Source organism: Aulonocara sp. 'chitande type north' Nkhata Bay, linkage group LG17 (assembly GCF_057382095.1).
Source record: "Aulonocara sp. 'chitande type north' Nkhata Bay isolate Kocher_YH1m ecotype deep benthic linkage group LG17, A_spYH_male_GT1.1, whole genome shotgun sequence".
In the NCBI taxonomy this organism is placed as follows: Eukaryota; Metazoa; Chordata; class Actinopteri; order Cichliformes; family Cichlidae; genus Aulonocara; species Aulonocara sp. 'chitande type north' Nkhata Bay.
This window is the reverse complement of record NC_141360.1, coordinates 4,942,678-4,966,083: the sequence shown is the minus strand read 5'-3', so window position 1 is coordinate 4,966,083 and position 23,406 is coordinate 4,942,678. Positions and strand designations below refer to the sequence as shown.

Below are 23,406 nucleotides of genomic sequence, written 5' to 3'. Positions count from 1 at the left end.
TTTGCTCCTGGGACTGACACATGAGGATGTATATTATAATGATCTGTCTTCTAGAAGAATGTGGGATGTGTCAGTGGTTTCGATCTGAGAAATCAAAGTGTCTTGTGAAGGACTTGTGAAGCAGGTGTCAGCGATTAGTTTGGAACTTCCTGTCAGAGCGAGTAAGTGACGAATTGGATCAGAGTACTAACTTTGGTGTAGAAGCAAGTATGAGATTGTTAGAACAAAAGGTTTTTGTTTTGTTTTTTTCTTTTACCATTCAGAGTGACACTGGGCTGTGATTTTAATTTTTCTGTGTCATATTAAAATCAGACAATGTGACTTTGCAGGTGGTTTCCCACATCTCAGAAAAAAATCCTAATGAGATCATCGGGGGATATCCAGTCTTAGCTTAGACAAAAAACTGAAAGGACAGAAAAAGACATGTTTGTGTCATTGAAAACATTACCTTAGTATGGGGTAAACCGCTGTCTCCCTGGTGAACAGCTGTACAGCTCTCTGTATCTGCTATCTGCAATTTTAACTTGACTCAGTTAGTTTTTGCCTGCATCACTGCCGTGGCTTATGTTATGGAGCTCTATATTTTTATTCTACCAGGGTAGCTTTGAGTGATTTACAGGTCAGGACGGTCCTTACTTTTCTTATACTGTGCCTTGATGCAGCACTTAGGATACATCCTTTCTGAACCAAAACATTTTTTTTAAATTCTCCATTGCGTTAAGCCAGCTTTTTTTTCTGATTGGCTGCCACATTTAAACAGAAGGTTTGAACAGTAGGTGAGTGGGGCTTCTGTCCTTACGGCTAGATGTGACCATATTAGGGACCTGCTGACCATTAACATAGAGCAGGGGTCCCCAATCCCAGTCCATGAGGGCCGGTGTCTCTGCAGGTTTTAGATCTCACCCTGGGTCAACACACCTGAATCACATGATTAGTTCATTACCAGGCCTCTGGAGAACTTCAAGACATGTTGAGAAGGTAATCCCAGTCCACCGGCCCTCGTGGACTGGGATTGGGGACCCCTGACATAGAGTTAAAAATCTGAATGTCTTAAACACAGCAGTGGGAGCAGTCTGTAGCCGTACAGGGATAAATTATACATACACTGACCTTAATATTTTAGATTTCTGAAATCTGTAATCTGAGCAGGAACTGCTGTAAGAGTATAAACATAACAGGAAATAAGGAAAAGCTCAGTAGATCCACTGTAACTGCCACAAAGTATTTAGGAAAATATGTTATATTCCATCACATTTTAACTTAGCTGCTGCAGTGATGTAGATGATAATGGCAAGAAAATCATCAGAAAAGTGTTTTGTTTGGTTTTTTTTCTTCTTTTTACTCGTTAGTTTTTCACAAAACACCTAAATGTTTTGTAGGAAGAAGTGAATTAGCGAATGGTGGCTTATAATAATTGTGGCAATATCCCAACATGCTTTGTAGCCAAGCAGACTGCACTTCCAAAACACTGTTGCTATTGACAACCAGTCGAATAGCTTTCTCTCTCCCTCGTCAAAGGAGCTTGTAAAGAAAAGCGTCTGGACTTCTTTAAGTTGCATGAAGACGTTTCACCTCTCAGCCGAGAAGCTTCGTCAGTTCTAAGGTCAAATGGCAGAGAGTCCCAGATTTAAACCCAGTGGGGGTATCCCCCCCACAGAGGGACAAAAGGACCCCCTGATGATCCTCTAATCACCTGAGCCAAGGTGTGAAAGCGGGTGTGGGTCCCAATCAGCCAGAGTTTCGGGTGAGTTCATTGTGAAACCTGGCCCCACCTTATCATGTGATTTCCTGTGGTCAGATGGCCCAGGATGTGTGTGGGCGTTAAGGCGTCTGGGGAGGGAACTCAAAACTGGATTATACATGGCAGACAGTTGGTGTCGTAAACCACCGCCTCTGTTCAAAGATGGTCGCTCACAGTGGACATAGATGGCTTCTTTCACTCCTCTTTCAAACCATCTGTCCTCTCTGTCCAAAATGTGAACATTGGCATCCTCGAAAGAGTGTCCTTTATCCTTAAGATGCAGATGGACTGCTGAGTCTTGTCCTGTGGAGGTGGCTCTTCTGTGTTGTGCCATGCGCTTGTGAAGTGGCTGTTTGGTCTCTCCAATGTAGAGGTCTGGACATTCCTCGCTGCACTGTACAACAAACACCACGTTGTTAAGTCTGTGTTTTGAAGTTTTGTCTTTCGGGTGAACCAGTTTTTGTCTGAGCGTGTTGCTGGGTCTGAAGTACACTGGGATGTTGTGCTTGGAGAAAACTCTCCTGAGTTTCTCTGATACACCGGCTACATAGGGGATGACAATGCTGTTGCGTCTGTCCTCCCTCGCTGGTGTCTGGTCTTCTTTTCTGTGCATCTTTGCTAACTTTATAAACGCCCAATTAGGATAACCGCATGTTTTGAGTGCTTCCTTTACATGTGTGTGTTCCTTCTTTTTTCCCTCACGCTTAGAGGGAACATGTTCTACCCGGTGGTGTAGGGTCCTAATTACTCCAAGTTTGTGTTCCAGAGGGTGATGGGAGTCAAAGAGGAGGTACTGGTCCGTGTGTGTGGGCTTCCGGTAAACTTCGATGTTGAGGTTGCCGTTCTCTTCAATGTGCACTGCGCAGGTGATTAGAGGATCATCAGGGGGTCCTTTTGTCCCTCTTTGGGGGGGATACCCCCACTGGTTTTAAATCTGGGATTCTCTGCCATTTGACCTTAGAACTGAAGAAGCTTCTCGGATGAGAGGTGAAACGTCTTCAAGCAACTTAAAGAAGTCCAGACGCTTTTCTTTGCAAGCTCCTTTGACTACGATGACCTGGATGACTGAGAACCTTCACAGACATCTTCTCTCTCCCTCCTTCTACCTCTTGTTTATATAACTCCAACTTGTGCCATATTTTCCAATCAGATAGGTGTTTTTGTGTGTGTGTGTTTCTGTTTCCACACCTCTTTTTTGACTCTTTGTGCTTTTTAGAATGTTTCTCCCTTCATCTTTGAAAAGTGTGTGTGTGTGTGTGTGTGTGTGTGTGTGTGTGTGTGTGTGTGTGTGTGTGTGTGTGTGTGCGCGCATGCTGTTTCTGTTTAATTCATGATTTTTCAACTCTGGTGTTTGCTTGTGCTTTTTCATCCTTGTTCTGTGTGTGCGCTGAATTTATTAACCCAATAAGCTTTTCTTCCAGCACTGCGTAGCTTATTGTTGTGTAGAATTTGACAAAAACTAAGAGGTGGACTAGCTAACAGCCAGGGGGAATGAAAGGGAGGCTGTTACTGTGCTGCTACAGGGTGGGCATGATGTAGGTGAAGTGGTAATTTCTGGGTTCTTTGGGGGACTGACAAAATTGTAGGGCTTTCAAATGAATACAGTTAGTGTGGGCTGGGTGCAGCGCAACCACACACACACACACACACACACACACACACTCTCTCTCTCTCTCTCTCATTCACGCACTCAGTCGTAGCCACATGAACACACACAGATGAGAAAGTTATGTGAGCCATGCAAGGAATGTGAATTGGGAGTTGACTGTCTCTTTTACACACACACACACACACACACACACACACACACACACACACACACACACACACACACACACACACACACAGCTTCTTTCAAGCTTCAAAAAGTGAAAAATTTAGGTCATATCATCAAGCATTTCTGTCAGCCCTACTGCTGTGTGTGGGTGTGTGTGCTGTCATCTTGTATGAATTTATTTGGCTGTTAGAGGTCTTGTAGGATGTATGTGTGTTGGTGTTAAATGGATTGAGCAGGTGTGTTACTTCTCTTTATTCTCTTCTGAATAACAATTTTCATACATTGTCTTTTCACATAAACAAATTTAGTCTTCTATTATTGCTGTATTCTGTAGCATTATGGAGCCCTGTCCAGTTTTCCCCCATGGAAGTCTTTTAATTACACTTCTCTGTGCGATTGCTTGTGTACCCAGGGTTGAGTTGAGTGAAATTGACTCATAATCTGGAGTTTAAGCATTGTTAGAACCACAGCATCCCCCCAGCGAGCTAGAGATCAGTCAGTGCAACTGTTTGATTTGTCGCTTCCCTACCGAAATGGTGTCCAGGCTAGCAGTTGACATCTGCTATTTTGAGCTGTAAGCTTGATTTAGACTTCTGCGGGACGTTTACATGCTACCTTATGCAGTAACCGGAAACTCCTTTTTGGTTCAAATGGGGGTCCGGTAGAGCAGGGTGATATGACCAAAAATATTTATCACGATATACATTTGAAAATTTGCGATAACGATATAACTGATGATATAATTGACACTAGACAAAATACTTTACAACTCCACAACTTTATTAATACAAAAAAAATCAATGTATTTTCACTTAAACAAGCAGCTGTTTTTATGTGCATTAAAGTTATATAAAAATTTAACAGTGCAAATTCCTTGCCGACAGTTTAAATGGCATTTCCAGTGGAAATTGGCCGACACATCCTCAGCATAACCATGTATAATATCCACAAAACTTAAAAAGAGGTTATATACACACAATACGGTAATATTATGTTGAAGCACAGTACGTATCACTCCGCGAGGCTCCTCCCTACGATAGCCGTAATGCGGGATTATAAGGGACTCTGTCGATTTTCAGAAAAATCAAAGGATTGATTTTAAGTGCGCCGTATTTTCCGAAAAACACAGTAATAACGACGGCCCGCTAGCATGCTCTACCAAAAATAGTGCTTTGTTGTGTATCTGATGGACGAAAGCTAAACCAGTTCCACACCACTGAAGTTGCAGCATTTTTACAAACCAATTCTGGTTCATCCGTTTCATTCAACGATCCGCTTTCGTCCTTCTCATTCTCCGCCATGCTTTTTCCGCCATGTGCGTATGAAAACAAAGGCGATGCGCATGCGCGTTTTACCCATATTCTATCGCGATATTTCATTTTCTTATCGTTGCCCAACATTATACCGGTATTACCGTGAACGGTATGAATGGCCCAGCCCTAGGGTCCGGTTATGGCGTAAGTTACGGCAAGGATCTGAAGCACAAGTATAATTTACATGTTACGCCTTACCTGACAACCCTTTGTCCCCCACTAACTCTTTTTCTCATTGATTGTTTTTTCATTGGAATTATGTCATCTAAAAGATCTCTATCCATCCATTTTCCATTTTCACTGCTTCGTCACAGGGACAGGCACCCTTGGATATGTTGACCAAAATAAACGTGGTTAGGATTTCTGCTGTAATCGAGCAGGCTCACTGCTTCGTCACAGGGACAGGCCCCAGAGCACTGCACTCAGGTGATGATCTAAAAAGGCTACAAGGTCAAGAGGTGGGATTCAGACTACTTCCAACATCTCCCAGTTGCTCTCTGTTGATATAATGGCGCTGTAGCTCAGTAGTCATATTGTATACCATCAGTAAAGCAGATGGATTTGTGTTTCTAGGTTGAAACATAAAGACATTTAGCTGTTCCGCTTGTCAAGTTGAAATTGGATTTTTGGAATGCAACGTTGTACGAGTAGCTGATTTGTGCCCAGAGAAAAGTGGCACAGTGTTGATGCCAATTAGTCAGCTGGAGTTGATGTTCTGCTGTTTAGTTCATCCCGTCCTACACAACTCTCACCATCTGCCTACTTTTCACAAACAATTCTTCCAACATTTCACATAATCACAACAAGGACACGACAGTCGACATTATTCACCATCGGTAACGATTCTCCTTCTTGAGCATCAAACCCGTGAGCTCTTTGAATTTCAAGGTTGTGTAACTGTGTTCTCATTGCCCTCTTTTTAGCCGGCTGCCTACTTTAACTTTAAATTCCACTCTCATTCTAAAATTGAGTTTCCCTTTTAATCGTGAGCAGGAATCTCTAATTATCCCGCTTTCTTCCCGTCGGGTTAATCATTGCCTCCCAGATAGGCGTTATCTGCAATCAATGCCAGCAAAGTGCACCGAAAGTTCACAGGAAACAGACACAGAAATTGGACCGTAGTTGCTTATGATACCTAGAGCGTAAATACTCAGGCCATGATGCTTTTTAATTTAGCCACTTTTAATGATTCTTCTGTGACATGTTGCTGAAAGGAGTCAAGTTTCGCCGTACTCCTCTTCCTATTTCTGGAGCTGTTCTCTGCATTAGCATGAGCAAGTGTCCCCTTCATCTTTATTTGAGAGGTCAGATGGCTGTGGATGCTGATAATCTTATGTAATCACACTAAAGAAACACTCCACGATGAGTAGTAAAACACAGAAGCTTTTACTGACAGCAGTGGTGTGTACTACAAAAGAAGTTTGACATAGCTTGGCTTTCTTTGTATTATCTAGCCTGAAGAAACCTAAAATCCCAGTCTGAGATAACGGATACAACTTTCCACAATCAGGCTGTGCGTGGGCTCAATAAAAGGGGCTGTTTTAATGCGTCATTAGATGTGCTTCTCTGTAGAAAATGGACCATCTGCAGAATAACTACTGAAATGTGGCACTTAAGGGCAATTCACACTCTGACACTGAAAACTGGTTTTAGGCTCAACAAACCCATTGATCTTGCTTTGCAGTGCAACCTTCAGGTCTCAGAGAAGTACATCACAGCTGTGAGCACTGGGTATTAAGGGCACAAGATAAAGTCAGAAAACAGTCATCCACCATGAATTTGGCAGAGTTGCATCGAGGCAAGAAATAGAAAATTTGTTCCATCATGTTTCCTGATTGCTGGCAGCAGGGAAAGAAAATGAGGAGTAGCAGGTCTTTGGTCTTCAACATTATGTGTTAGGGTAGAAGACATGCAGAGTTATTTTCTGAAAACTGAAGCGGTTATTAGGTACAGAGGGGTGGCAGAAAGAAACGAAAAGCGGATCTGGTTTCTGCAAATGAGTGCATGTCCAAATCTAATCACTGCAGTAGACTCTGATGTGGAGTCTGAAATCTTTAGGAAACGCTGCCATAAATTAGTTTCCTTACCATCTCTAGGTACAGTAAATACAGAGCTATCTCCTGCATATAATGTTGGTAAGAGGCTATAGGGGCTTTACAGCAAGGCACAGTAACATGCTTGTGTAAAGTTGGTCAGAAGGTTCCTTTGTGAGTGCGCATGCGCCATTAGCGTGCTGCCTGCTGTAACCCCTAATTTCCCTCGGGATGAATAAAGTATTCTGATTCTGATTCTGACTCTTATAACAGAGTGCCACAGAACCTGTGGGAAACCACAGTGTTGTTTTTACAGTTCTTATATGTTAGCTTTTGGCAGAGATGTAGGTACCATCCAGCTGTAACATATGACAAGTTTCTAAAAATGTCAGGATGTAGGCATTAAAGATATTGCATATGAAAGTCACACACAAAAAAGATGATTTAATGATGTATTGTCTAGTTTTGATCTCCAGCAACCACAAATTTCAACCATGCTTGGGGCACTGCTGCGACAGAAGTTGACATGAAAAATTCTTTAGCCTGCAAATGTGCATTTTAATCAATTTATGGAGAATTTTGCATCTCTGGCTGCCTGGTGAATTTTGTAAGTAACATGCACCTCAGGCAGGGAACACCTGTTTCCAAAGGCCTTGGGGTAATGAAGGTGGTTCTAGAAACTGTGTGTGGGGGGGGGATGCGTGACAGAAACCCATTCAAAAGACAGAGTCGAAGAGGAGGAGCAGATGGAAGTAGGGAGGATTAGAGTTCTGTTTTACACATATGAAAGTAGGGCTGCTCGATTATGGCAAAAATGATAATCACGATTATTTTCACTGAAATTAAGATCGCGATTATTTGACGATATTTATTTAACCCTTTAAGACCTACCATAGAACCAAGTCTGCCAGAGCTTATATTATTTTTTTACATGTTGTAGTGCCATTTGTGGGAGCATTTCAAGTTGCTATACAACTGTTATAGCCCATATTTTAATAATATGTATGCATTAAGTCCATAGTAACTACATTAATTGCAAAAAAGTGCAATAAACTACAAAAAAATTGAAAATTGTTTTTGTTTTTTAACATATATTTCTACTTGGAGAAATTTAAGAGGTTTATCCCTCAAAACTTTAAATACAAAAAAGTTTATTTTGAGTGTCTTCATAGTTTTATTTTGGAGATACAGCAATTTTTATATACTGCAGGAAAAACAAAAACAATCCTATGATGCAAATTTGCAAAGAAAACAGCAGGTGCATCAAAATAAACTATTTCCAGCAGTGCAATTCGAGTTCTAAGCATCCCAGAAACTATTCAGAAAAGTCAAACATGACCAGTATAGGCTTTTAAGGCCTACAAGTAAAAAAAAAACTACATTTTCCGCAAAAATGACATCACTTCCGGTTTCGGGCAGGAAATGGCGGACATGTGATAGTTAGCGGTGATGTCTGTTTCAATGTGGGAAGTGTTACGAACAGCTGATCGGCAAAGCGTGTTTCTGGAATATTATGTTTTTGTTCCTGCAAGCGCTTTTTATGCAATTTATGTGGGAGGAAACCGTGACCGAGTACAAGCTGATGGCATAAGATGTAAGTTTCATATGCAAAACAAATTATTGCGCTAGCTTACACGGTTCATGTTCTACAGGGATTTAAAAATAGTTACACAAAACAGAGCGTGCTGCTCTGACCGGCTTTAAAGGGTTAACAATAACAATGTATTGAATAATGACTTTAAAAAATAATATAAAATAGTGTGCAACACCACTGAAGTTTTTTTTACCTCTCTTTTCAACCAACGGCAGTCACTCTCCTCTCCAAATAACTTCTGCTTAGCTTTCAGAGCTTCCCTCGGGTCCTCATAATCAGCGGTCTCCAACCTTTTTTGCGCCACGGACAGGTTTATGCCCGACAATATTTTCACGGACCGGTCTTTAAGGTGTCGCGGATAAATGAGGGAGGGGCTAATAATCGGCTCAGTCATTTTTAATGATCGTTGAAAGCCCAGATCGTAATCGTGATTAAAATTCGATTAATTGAGCAGCCCTATATGAAAGGCTACCTCAAAGCTGTCAGCAGTTAAGCAGTGTTTTTGTATTTTGTCATCAGATGTGGGTCACTCTAGCTGCTGTTGCATTTATGCAACTGAAATGAATTTAAAAGCTTTAAAATGTGGCTATATTTTGCTTGTTTTTAAACTCTGTGGGACACAGACTGACAGTGCCCAACACTGGTCTGTGACTCATTGGTCAGATAAAGCACTGTTGTTGCATTATCATTACTATGTGCAAATATATAGCACATATATTTATTTTTGTGGCAGAATAAATCATCATTGGGAAGAATGTTTTTTTGTGTGTTTGTGTGTTGATGTATTTTTTATTTTTTTGTATTATTTCTTTAGTTCTGTTTTTGTTTTGTGTGAGTGCTTGCATGTAATCTTAACATCGCATAATTCCCTGTCCTTCTCTCTGCTGGAATGTGCCATCTGTTTGGACCAACCAAACATCCACACAGGAAAATACACATTCTTGAGTGTTGCGTTCATCCAGCTGTGTGTGTGTGTGCGTGCATGCATGCATGCATGCCAGTTAGACCGGAAGCTTCTTGTTAACCCTGGTTAATCTGGTGAACGTTAAGACGGATGAGCATCACATAGCAGGAGGAATAACAGTAGGACCGAGAAGAAGGAAGGTGTTGTTTTCAAACACATTGTTATTGTGTAGTTTGAAGTGTCAGCGTAGTAGCTGGAGGAGCAAATTGAAAAAGAGAATTGACAGCAGGTGGTTAGTGTCCTTTTAGTTTTTGGAAATACAAACTGATACTTTTTTTTTTTTTTTTTGCTGCCTTAAAAAGATCTCCAAGAGTTGAGAGTGAAAGACATGGGGCAAAGCAGGACGGACTCAAACCCGGACCAGCTGCGTCCGGGTTTGAGTCCGTCCAGGTCACCTGCTCATTGAGCTAAACCAGTTTTCTCAACAGTACATCAATACATAAGTGAGCTTAAAATGTCTGTTTATGGCTTCCTGTTGTACTGTGTAGCAGGCCATAGAAAGCAGAACTTAAACAAAATTTAAAGCTGTGGTTGGCTTTGGAGCACACTTCTACAAGTCAGTAGTAACAAGTAGAGCAGGGCGATATGACCAAAAATATTTATCACGATATACATTTGAAAATTTGCGATAACAATATAACTGACGACATAATTGACACTAGACAAAATACTTTACAGCTCCACAACTTTGATGGGGTTTTTTTGCACTAATAATGTATTTTCACTTAAACAAGCAGCTGTTTTTTTATGTGCATTAAAGTTATATAAAAATGTAACAGTGCAAATGCAAATTCCTTGCTGACAGTTTAACCAAAAGGCATTTCCAGTGGAAATTGGCCGACATATCCTCAGCATAACCATGTATAATATCCACAAAACTTAAAAAGAGGTTATACACACACACAATACGGTCGTACTAAAGTCGTACTAAAACATTTGACAGATTTTCAAGCGCTGTGTACATAAAATCGTTTCGAGGTCAGTAAACACAACCAGAATTCATACAATAAGGCACACAGGATTATAAGAGGCACTGTAGATTTTCAGAATTGGATTGATTTTAAGTGTGCCGTATTTTCCAAAAAACACGGCAATAACGACGGTCCGCTAGCATGCTCTACCAAAAATAGTGCTTTGTTGTGTATCTGATGGACAAAAGCTAAACCAGTTCCACACCACTGAAGTTGCAGCATTTTTACAAACCAATTCTGGTTCATCCGTTTCATTCAACGATCTGCTTTCGTCCTTCTCATTCTGCGTCACCGCCATGTGAGTATGTAAACAAAGGCACTGCGCATGCGCGTTTACCCATATTCTATCGCGATATTTCATTTTCTTATCGTTGCCCAAAATTACACCAGTATTACCGTGAACGGTATGATATAGCCCAGCCCTAGTAACAAGTCACCTATTTATGCAAGTACATGCAACAATGAGCTAAACGAGGCCACACAAACATCATTCATGGGAAATAAAACTACTAGTTGCAGATTGCACTAGATGACAATCACGCTCACTACACAAACAAAACAGATTGTGTGTGTGAGTGGAAGAGGACACAGAGAGCAGCAACACTTACTGAAACAGCACCAGGTGCCTGCCTGTTTGTTTTTTGTGAACTCAGGAGCAATGTGGGAAACCAGTAGCTGTATTAGGCACCAGCTAATTCTGTCATGTAAAGTCGTGTAATAACAGTTGAAAAAATGTGGGTTGCTCGTCATAGAATCCACCCATGAGACAAATGGTTTTTTTGGGAATCCTTACATTTTGGTTGATTGTCCATGAAGATAATGAAAATACAGATTGCATTTGTGGTGGAAGGGGGGCTACAGGGGAGTTTGCATCTGACTTTATTTTGCTTTGCTATTTGAAGAAGTGCCACCCAAACTTCTGAAACCCGTAGTGATCTCTGGCTTTTCATAATTCTTCTGTTTGTACATTCCTGCTGATCTCAGGATTTCTCACACCTGTATGATACTGTAAGGCAGCATCAGAAAATAGCTTCTAGGTGCAAGGCACTATACACAGTACAAAAAAAAAATCACAAAACTGACATACAGTTTTCGTGACCTTCTTTATGTAAGGCTGTAAACATTTTTAATGCCCTTTTGTTGGACATTTTAACATCTGAGTGCACACTGACAAATTCTTTGGAGTCAGCCTCCCTGTGAAAAACAGTTGTTTAATACAGTAACAAAAAGAGCTGAGTGATTAAATTCATGTTCATTACTATGATGTACATCATCATAGTACATCTGGTAATTGCATTCCTTTTATATGAAAACATTGAGGAGTCCAACTTTAAACAAAAAAAAAAAATACTCTAGAAAATGTGGTTCATTTTCAAGCCATGCTCCACTCTGCTTACGTCAGTGTTCGTGTTTGTGTTGAATTGTATACAGTTACCTAGATTGCACCAGAGCAGTCTACGTGCTGCTGATGGCTCTGCCGCCTACCGAGAGAGAGAGTATGTGTGTGTGTGTGTTTGTGGACTGATTACAATGCTGGTGTGAACAACTGATAAGAGGATAATCTATCCTGCACGCGATCGCCGCTTTGTAATTGGAAGACGGATAAGGTGTATTGCCTTTGGTGTGACCTCAGGCTTACCGGCCTCCCTGCACAGACGTACATACACATGCAGCGTGTTTGTTTCTTTGAACCTCCTCTTGTTGCAAACAGATGACACTGGAGTGTCTGGGCGTGCAGTCAAATCGTGAGTGTGTGCGTCTGTGCATGGATGTGTGTGTCTCTGTCAGCTGAGTTCCTTGTATGTTTTGTGGCCTGTGGGCTTTGTGTTTTGTTTTGTTTTTTTGTTGTTTTTTTTTGTGTGTCATGTGGCAAAAAGAGCTATGGGGTAATGGTGCTCTATGTGCTGTGTTAACATATGTTTGTTTGTGTGTGTATTCAGCTGACAGACCCTGCGGCATTTTTTTTTTTCTCACCTAAAATTAACTCCAACGCACTCTTCCTCTCAATCTTTATCTTCATTCTTTCCATCTCCCCCATTATGCCTCAAGATCTGCGTTCTTCTTCTTCCTCTCTTCCTTGTTCTTTCTCTCTCCTTTCAGGATCACATTTTGTTTATGTCTCTCTGTCATAGATTATCACTTAGTTGTTTTTAATGGAAGCAATTAAGCGTGGACTGTTTTGATACAGTAGGTAGACACTAGAAGCATAAACCAAACTGAGATATTTGTCAGGTACACTTTCACATCCATTTAACTGATATGATCACATTTGATCATTTTATATGAACTGTTTTACTCTTCTTGGGCGAAAAAACAATACAGTATTTTTTTTTTTTTTGTTTCTACACTTAAAATTTTAAATTTGTTAATGTAAGTCTTAGTGGCCTACATGTAACTCTTTCTCGAGGATAGCCCATGCCAGAAGGGATATGTAATCACACCTGTTAGTAGGATTGTCACGATGTTAGAATTTCAAACTTGATACCGATACCCAGGAAAATACTTTATCACTGTTGATACCGTGGGAAAAATTTTGACCCCATCAAAGTTCATCGTCTTGTCTACATCTCCCAACAGCCTCTCTTACTCTCTCATCCAATCCTCACACTGCTCCGCCTTAGTCTGCAGCTCTTCAGCCTTGAAATCAATCTAATTCTGCTGCCCTGTTCCAGATTTCACTCTTTATATGCTAAGATTAGTTCTCCACACTCTGGACTCTCTGCTCTGTTCAGGTTAGGCTGTAGCTGAAGGTCATAATGAAGATCACTTAGTAAATTGAAGCTTCATCTTCGGGCTTAATCCTGTCTCACTTGGATTACTGATGATGTCAAAGCTATGTGAATGCCATGCTTCATCCTACGCTGCACTATACACAAGACCTTGATAAACACAGTGTTTAAATTGAGGGCTGGGCAGTGGGGAACAGAAATTATAGCTCAGTATTTTTAGATTGAATGGCCTTACACAATACAAAAATGACATGTGAGATATGAAAATCACTTTTGTTTAAACATGCTGGTCAAAAGCAGTTGGTGTCTCAGTCAGGAGCAGCTGCACTGTCAGGAAAATTTGTAAAAACCATCTGATGTTTAAAATAAGCATATCCTGTTTTTGCTCATTTTGGGGCAGTTTTATATCTTTGCAGTACGATTCTGAGCGGTAAGTTACTTACAGTACAGGGCTGCAGGTAAGACCCCAAGCAGACAGGAGCAAAATAGATTAGAGCCACCTAAAAGAATCAATGCTGGTTTAAGTGTACACTATATTTAGAACATCTTTATCACTTTACGTAGCGTCAGACAGCTCTTTCCAACAAAGAAGTAAAGCTGTTAGATACCTCCAGACCCCAGTGACAAAAAAGTCACTTTATCTCATAAAACACAGCAGTTTTCTGCTACTGCTTCCTCTGTTATTAGTTAGGTGGTGTTATTGTGTGGCTTTGGTATTTTAATTGGTTAGTTGACTAACCAAAGCCACACAACTGTGCAAAAGTGAAAACCTACAATTTCTTCAAGGTCTCCTATTTTTTTATTAACAACGTTTGGTGGATTTGAAAAGAGCAACACTTAGAATTTTAACATTAATTTAGCTTCTAACGCCAAACTTTGAGCTGTTCCTCATTGTTGCCCCAGAGCTGCGTCTCCCAGGTTGCTGCAGGAAATCTTTGAAAGCTAATTTAAGTTTAAGGAAAATGTTGATCTGTCTGTGCCAAAACATGTGAAGACTTTATTGCAACATCAAACTTCCGTTTATATGTGCAAACTTTTCTAATTATCAATTGAGAAACGGTGCTAAGGTGGACCTGAGAGGTCAAATACACTGCAACTTAAGAAAACATCTGCATATAGAAAAAGTGTTGCAAAAGCACCCAAAAAGTTGAATACAACAAAATGGAAGTAGGAAAAAAAAGCAAATCTCAAAACACAACTAAGGTTTTATTGGGGAGACGATAACGTGACGGGACAGCTGTGAAAGTGAAGGAAACTGGTTTCAAAAAAGGAGAGGGTTGGTCAGTGTATGATGCAGGTAATGGGTTTTAATCACACACGTCACATAATACTATAGATCGGGGTAGGCAACTTGAGGCCTCGACTGCCGGTGTCCTGGGATTTTAGATGTGTCCTTGATACAACGCAGCTGATTTAAATTGCTAAATGACCTCCTCAACATGTCTTGAAGTTCTCCAGAGCCCTGGTAAAGAACTAATCATTTGATTCAGGTGTGTTGACACAGGGAGATATCTAAAACCTGCAAGACACCAGAACCCAAGGCCTGGAGTTGCCTACCCCTGCTATAGATACATATTCACTGTTAGCACTTTACTGTTAGCTTCACACATTTTTTTTTGTTTTGTTTTGTTCTATTGAGAAAACCCCTTAGGAGCAAGCACTCGGTGACAGTGGGAAGAAAAAACTCCTTTTAAACAGGAATAAACCTTTGACAGAACTTGACTCAAAGAGGAGCAGCCATCTGCCCCAACCTCATTTGTGAAGGTTGGGGCTGAACTGAAATTGTGCTGAACTGAAATTGTACACAGCATCCTCTTAGCATATACATTTTGCGACTGAGAGCCTGTGGACATGCTTCTGTTCCTCTGTATATTATTTTAGAGATGGAAGCAGAAACATGGTTATAGACTCTCGTTACATCACATTTTATCTAAATTGGAGCATTTTCAGTCACAATGTACAGTACAACTCACTTAACACATGGCACAACAGATTACAGATCACTTCGATTTGCTGCTGCAAGAAGTTCTTTCTTCTTTTTCCGATCATACTACATTCTTCCTGTTACTCAGCACTCTGAAGTGCTGTGATGGTGCATTAACATTAGCATTGCAAATGACCATGTGGGTGATTCTGGTGTCAACTAGAAAAGCTAACTTCAATCTCACTTCACTTTTTATCCCCACCGAAACCGTTCTCACTTGTTCCTGTTTTCCTCCTACATCTCTTCATCACCCAAAGGCATGCTTTCACTCATGCTCATTGGTCATTTCCCATTCATTAACATTGCAAGCTTTTGTGCACTTGCAGGCACACACATACAGGGTTATTTCAGCTCTGCCCTCTGGGTCAGTCATGCTGAAGCTCCTTTTTTCAGTTTTTAGACAAACAAAACAAAGGGTCTTTCAGTGAAAAGCGCCCACTGCGCTGGGCAATAGCACTGATGCTCTCTCTGTGTGTGTGTGTGTGTGTGTGTGTGTGTGTGTGTGTGTGTGTGTGTGTGTGTGTGTGTGTGTGTGTGTGTGTGTGTTTTCTTATAGGCTCACAAACACATACTTGTGACTGTACTCAGTAGGCTTTAGATAAAATGCGTGCTTGAAAGCTGATGACAGTGCTAATAGTTTTGCAGTGACGCTATGCTTGCAGATCAGAATAATTTTTCTTTAATTAATTTTCGTTGGTGTTTAAAAGCCTCCAAAACAAAGATTGGCAGATTTCAAAGTGGTTTTAGTGAGATGTAGGGATTCATCCACCCTGTTGGCTTTAGGGAAGGGACATCCTTTCATCTGTTTGAAGTCTTTGTCCTCGTGCACATCGTGTAAGACAGATGGTGGTACTTTGATTGTAACGTATACCAGCAGTGTGAGGGGAAACTCCCTGGTGTCTGTGTGCGCCCTGCTGTGATCTGATGATATGAGTGGTGTAAGGAAGCCCGAGGCAGACATGCGCATCTTTTATCCTAAGTGGTAAATGAAGGAAAATGAAAAGTCAGCACCTGCGCGAGGTTGGATTTCGCCTTCGAGCTTTGTTTTGGGCGATTTGTATTTTGTTTTCCATATAAACTTGTCCGACTATGGCGCTTGTCACCATCTCATTCAAAGAGCTGTGACTTCCACCATCTGTAGGCAGCGAGCAGCCTGCAAATGTGGGAGAAATGGAGCAGAGAGCCAGATAGATGTCACTCGACAATTGAATTATTACACAATCTGCAAATAAAGGAAATGTTGTGAAACAGATGCGGTGTTAGATAATGTGAACGGTTTGGATGACGGCAACGTTAAGCTTACGTGTCACATCAAAGATTACAGGCCACTTTGATCAACGCTATACATAAAAGGAGAAAAGCAAAGAGTGACTAAATGAGTAATACTTGGGCTTCTCCATGTTCCTAGCTTTAAAACCTAAGCTACAAGACACTTTTTTTTACATGTAGAAAACTAAAGAAATCTTCCAAAATTGATATGTACTGTATTTTCTATCAAATGTCATTCACTGTGAGCACAAAGCTTTGTGGTGCCTTGCCTGTGCCTGCTTTTGGCAACGACTCTAAGCCCGTTTTCTGTGGAAATGCAGGAAACTGGTTCTAATTTAGGCACCAGCATCGACACCACAGTAGTGGAGGTAAAAGAGGAGTATTTGTATTTGTTAGGGATCATTTTTAGTAAGTGCGTACGCCAAAAAATTCAGGCTACATATTTGACCTTCAAAAGCTCTTAAGTAGCTATAATTATTATTGTAGTTCATATAAAGCTAAATTAAACAGAAACATGTATAATTATCCAGCCAGCCAAATTTTAGTGGTTAACATAATCCCAAATTTTTACAGATATTTAAAAATAAACATCCCGTCCTCTAAAATGTCCCAAATAGATGGCATCATCTGGACAATGGATTAAATATGAATGGTTTGCTTACTGACTGCTTTGTCTGGTTCTGTCTAGCAAGTGTAGGAATGTTTAATCATTTAGTTTATTCACCATATGCATTTCTAATTTTGAACACAAGCATTTTTGGGATTTTAAAAAACAGAAATAAAAGGTAAAATCTGAACGTTTTGGTTTTGTATCGGGAGATTTTGCTGTTTTAGACCATTTACATCAGTACCAAGTTATTACTGTGTCCCATTGAGACTTTCTGTTTTGTAAGAATGGCCTAGTCAAAAGGCAGTTCATCACACAAACCCAAAAGCTCACACAATGACTCGATAATCCTTGAGGGATGAACCACAAATAAAACTTAATCATTAATAAGCAGATCAGTGTGGCATGTGACATCACTTTCCCGTTTGGGTCCCGTTCAGTCCTGGCTCCTTTATGTCCGCTCTCCAAAAAGAAACTGATGATTTTATCTATTTTAAAAGCAGTTGTGATTCTCATATGAGAGGCTCTATTTTGAGAAACTGCTTTAACAATATTAGCTGTTGTTTTTCCCTTTGAGAAGAAGCGGTGCTGGTGACTATTTAACCTTCTGTTCAACTCTCCCTCTGTTCATTGTTCCTGCTCCGATTCTGTCACGTCTGTAAACATTTATAGAACGGAGAGGAGTATTAAAGGACAGCTCGTTTTTGACATAAGCTGATAAAAATAGCATCTGATGGTGTTTGTACAACAGCTTAGGCTCTGAAGCGTATGCACAGACTTCAAAAAATTGACATAAGTATAGTTAATGTTTTTAGTAGGATCAGAATTCACTTTGACAGTAAATGATAAGCTGAAACTAAATAATTCCTCTTAAATAATGGCCTTGAGAACAGGGCTTCAGTTTGGGGAAATGCAGTCAGTGACTGCGTGAATTAGGGAACAAACAATATTAATAACAGGAACGGCAATGTCACTGAATAAATCCTGTTTAAATCCTCCATTTAGTTGTGCTGTAAATATTCTGCACACCAGCTGTTAGTCTGTTGTGCTTGATGTGTTATCTGCCCCGAGTGGTTGATCCACACATTACCAAGTGGGACTGGAAGCAAATGGACTGAGTGAACTTGAAAATGTATGTGTCTGATTTAGAGCAGATAGCAAGAAAACAGTGGTCCATTCTAGGGTACTGAGGGAGGATTCACACAGATAGCTTTCAGCTTTCAATGCTCTCGCTTCTCATTCACTTTGAATGGAGTGACATCATGTGTTGCCAAACTGAGTGTTGGATTCCATGCTTTGTTTTGCTCCCTCTGATTGAAATTCAACATAAACAAATGCTCCAGCATGGCAAGTAGCCAGTAAGATCACATCATACAGACATCATTTTTTTCTGCTGTTAATTGCATTAGAAAGTTTAATTGCTGGATAGCGCTACACAGTGACCTTTTCTTGATGTGTTGAGCTTATATGCAGACATGCAGGAAATGTCTTCTGTATTAGTTAGCCGAATTTTATTTTAAAAAACTAATTTTCAAGGGGTTTTTTTATACTTATAGAGAGAGCTGCAAAATTATCACATAATTAAACTGGAGGGGCGGCAAGATGCATACGATTTTAAGTATAATAGTTGGGATTGTGCTGCAGTTGCCTGTTATTGGACTTGGAGCAAAAGGGAAATGGACTGATTCTTATATAGTGCTTTTCTCCTCTCCCAGAGGACTCAAAGCGCTCTATACAACATGCCACATTCACCTATTCACACGTGGACTGTTTCGAGTGCTTTCTAACTACCATTAACACTCCGATGGAGAGATGCATTGGAGAGCAACTTTTATATCCTTGGGTTTAATATCTTTCCCAAGGATATTTGGCATGCAGAGAGCCATGGATTGAACCACCGACCTTCCGATCAGTAGATGACCTGTTCTACCTTCTGAGCTACAGACACCTCAGTTATACTTTTCCTTATTTCCTTATTGTGAAACACATGTAGAATTACTCAGCGGGTTAAAAGTAGCTTATATTAAACATGGCCAGAGTTTTAAATACTCAGGTGACCACATGTAGAAGGAATTCCCTGTGCAGCAAAAACTGAAGGCTCAGCTTCAGAAAGTATTTTCTACTCTTACTGTGATGTCAGTCAGAGTGGATATTCCTAATATGGTCATTGCAGGTTGTACCCACCGACTGTTAAAACCTTTTATTTGCGAGTGGCAGTCAATCAGAAGGAAGGTGGAGCTAAAACAGCTTGAAGGCCCTTGATAGGATTGTTTTATACTTTGAACCATGCAACAGTGTTGTAATAGAATTAACAATAAACATATAGGCTATGTAAAATCCCCCCTTTAGTATTGCAGGACACCCTAGTATGCCATAAAAACACAGTTAAAAGGAAAAACATAAACTCATCATGTAAGCTTAACTGGGTAGGCTCTAAAGAGCACTTGTTTTTAGTGAATAAATATTGTGTAATTACAATGAGAACATGGACTAGCAGGATTTGGGAATCACACTTCAGTGGTCACCGGGAGTGCTAGCAGTTTCAATTCCCAAGCCTGTGATATGCTAAATTGTAGCTACTGAAACCAAACCTAATTTCAGGCTGGACACCCCCACCCCGACCAGCGAATCTTTCTTGACAGTACTGTACACGCTTGCAGTCACTTGGGTGATTTCATGGCTCTTAACCAAACACAAAGGCTCCATTATGGCTCCGCTCACTGAAATAAACTCACTTTCTCTCCCCTATTCCTTCTCGCCCATTTTGTCCTCTTCCATCTCCTCCCACTCTTCCGCCTCCTCTTTAAATTCACACTTTCACCCACTTCTCTCTGAAATCAAATCTAAAGCCATATTTTCCATTTTGTTACCTCATTCTCGTGTGGAAGTGGGGGAAGACGGAAAGAAGGGGAAATAAGGCAAGGAAGACGAGGAATCGAGGAGAATGCGAGTATAATAATTAGCCCAGTAATTAGGTCTCGTCCCTAGTTCCCCCTCCCACCTTCCTGTCCTTTGAAGTTCCCTCCTCCAGACTACCTTGGATGCACTTGGGAGGCATCCAAGAGGAATGGGGGATCACAGGTGTGTGTGTGTGTGTGTGTGTGTGCGCGCACGCACGCGCGCGCGCACGCGTGTGTGTGTGTGTGAGAGAGAGAGAGAGAGAGAAAGAGTGGGGGTTTTTTTTTTTTTTGCAATGCTGATGATGAAAAAGAGAGAAAGTTGTGGTGCACTCCCTCAGTGTCTTTCTGTCATTGGCAGATTGCTTGTTTTTTTTATGTTGAAACCCCCCACCCCCGTCTCTCACTCACTCACACACACACACACACACACACATCACTCATGTGCCAGATGCTGTATTTTCAACACACACAGATTCAGACACACACACACAGATTCAGACACACACACACGTCACATGAGGTTCTTTGTTTTGGTTTGCTGCAGAGATAAAACCCGGCTCTGTTACACTTCTCTGTAAGGGAGACAAAGAGCACTTATCTCATAACACTGAATGTGTGTGTCTGAGGGAGAGAATGCGTTTGTGTGAGTGTTTTCCAATGCAGTCATTTTATTTATGCATTGAAAAAATATTTTTTTCTTTAACTAGCTGGATTTTCAGTGTACTTAAGTCTGTTTTTTTTGTTTTGTTTTGTTTTGTTTTGTGGGGGGTTTTCCCTTGTGGATCTGTGTCTGTAGTCATGAGATCTACATGCTGATTTAGCCACCAGGGCTAGCATGACACACTTCCTCTTGAAAAGGAGGCTAATCACACGTTAAAAGATTTAAGTTTAAAGTTCAACACAAACCCACTATAGACGGATTGGATGTGAAATTATTCTAAAAAATGCTAAAGCAATAAATAAAAGAAGTTGCCAAAATAAAACTCTAATATCTCTGTGAGCAGTACCTTAGCATGTTTGCAATAGCTCAACTATTTTTTAGTTCTAATACAGCCAGAGCTGGGTGGCAACAGTGGGGGTGGCAAAAACTGTCCAATAGTAGGAACAAATGCTAAAAAATAGAAAATATACTTTGGTGACTCACATGAGTAAAGTCTTTTTAAGAAACAACATCCATGCACGCACCAATCAGTCCATCCTTTTTATCTGCTTATCTGAGCCTGGGTCGGAGGGAGCAGCAGCCTAAGCAGAGAAGAGGGGACGTCCCTCTCCTCAGCCACCTTATCACCTCCAGCTTATCCAGGGGAATGCCGAGGCATCCCCAGTCCAGCCGAGAGATATAACCTCAACCTGCTCCTTTCTGTGTGGAGTAGTGGTTCTACTTTGAGGGCCTCTCAATTAGAGCAGGGCAATATGACCAAAAATATTTATACTTTATTATATTATAATTTTATACATTTGAAAGTTTGCGATAACAATATAACTGACGATATAATTGACACTAGACAAAATACTTTACAACTCCACAACTTTATTAGTGCAAAAAACCCCAAAAAAACATCAATGTATTTTCACTGTTTTTATGTGCATTAAAGTTATGTGAAAATTTAACAGTGCAAATGCAAAATCCTTGCTGACAGTTTAACCAAAAGGCATTTCCAGTGGAAATTAGCCAACATATCCTCAGCATAACCATGTATAATATCTGCAAAACTTAAAAACAGGTTATACACACACAATACGGTAATATTATGATGAAGCACAGTACATATCACTCCGCGAGGCTCCGCCTACGATAGCCGTAATGCTCAAACAATCCATCAAGCTGTGCAGGTTCGTAGCTTAGCAAAGTCGTACTAAAACATTTGACAGATTTTCGAGCGCCGTGTACGACATAAAATCATTTCAAGGTCAGTAAACACAACCAGAATTCATACATAAGGCGCACGGGATTATAAGGGACTCTGTCGATTTTCAGAAAAATCAAAGGATTGATTTTAAGTGTGCCGTCTTTTCCAAAAAACACTGTAATAACGACGGCCTGCTAGCATGCTCTACCAAAAATAGTGCTTTGTTGTGTATCTGACAGACGAAAGCTAAACCAGTTCCACACCACTGAAGTTGCAGCATTTTTACAAACCAATTCTGGTTCATCCGTTTCATTCAACGATCCGCTTTCGTCCTTCTCATGCTCCGTCGCCACCATGCTTTTTTTTCTCGCCATGTGCGTATGAAACCAAAGGCACTGCGCATGCGCGTTTTACCCATATTCTATCGCGATATTTCATTTTCTTATTGTTGCCCAACATTATACCGGTATTACTGTGAACAGTATGATATGGCCCAGCCCTACTCTCAACTGCACTCTTTACTGTCTCTGAGTAAGAGGCCGGCCGCCTTTCAGATAAAGCTCATTTTCACTATTTGTTTCTACAATCTTGTTCTTTTGGCGACTACCTAAAGCTTGCGACCATAGGTTACGGTTGTAGCTCGACTGGTAGATTGACGGATTTGCTTTTGTACTCAGCTCTCTTTTCAACACGAGGGGGCGGCGGAGCATCTTCATCACTGCAGCTGACGGCGCGGTTTCCTTGGATTGGGCCAACGCGTTGATGCACTGCGGCCCCAAGCACGGGCGATCTGCAGTAACTCGCTAATGGAGATTTGTCGCGTTAATGCGGTTATGGCGGTAACGTCATTTTAACAAGATTAACGCTGACAGCACTAAAAATAACACATAACACAATTAATGAACAGAAGAAAAGTTATGCAAAATTTTGGCACTTATTTAGTTTCACTTCAGTGTTTTTTACTGACATTCATGGTCGTGATAGTTTCTGCTTCCTGCCTTTTCATTTTTAGTCTTTGCATCTTGTTAGCCAAACTGTATGGAGTAAACAAAAACATTGTTTTTTGTTGGAGGAAAGCATGTATTGTAACTGAGAACACTTGAGAGTTTTTACCTGCTGCTTACCTGGTAGACCCACAGTGAACTAAGTGTTCCTAAAGTTATTTTGCATAAATTATTTTAAAAAATATTTTATTTTTGTATTATTTTGCATAATTATATTGTCAGTAATATTGTAATTTGACACAGACAGTGGTACTCCAGTCAGACCTTCAACAGCCTTTAACCTGCTCTGTTTTGTAGCAAAACGTCTGTGTGATGTTGATGTGCGAACGGCATCACTAAATGTTGGTTAGCATTTACTGATAGCAAAGGGGGCGAGATCAGTGTTATAGCCAAGATTAAATAGTTTTTAATCTTCAGCATTTATTGATCACACATCACTGCAGTCTGGGATGATGCTGCAATATATATTTTTCTCAGGCCTAGTTAACGCACAAAACAAACATTATGGTTTTGTGTTGGTGAGGTTACAGTCACATGTGCTGATATTGACTGAAGCCATTTTCGCTGTGCGGTGTCATGGATGATGTATTAGTGAAGGTGCGCGTGCGTGCGTGGACAGGCAGATGGGGTCTCCTGAGTATGAAGGGAGCTAACGACCTTGAGAGAGAAA

At 40.6% G+C, this 23,406-nt stretch overlaps 1 protein-coding gene across 2 annotated transcripts in view; it reads left to right on the top strand.

The window, feature by feature from the left end:
- cdk17 (cyclin dependent kinase 17) overlaps positions 1-23,406 on the top strand; it is a 51,495-nt gene that overhangs the window by 1,758 nt on the left and 26,331 nt on the right. Inside the window, exon 1 of one of the 2 annotated variants that reach the window (XM_086268713.1) lies at positions 12,025-12,138. The exons of the other annotated variant lie outside the window; for it this stretch is intronic. The gene's annotated coding sequence lies outside the window, so the exon portion shown is untranslated. Of the gene's footprint in view, positions 1-12,024; positions 12,139-23,406 lie in introns of those variants that run through there. 2 annotated transcript variants of the gene reach the window in all.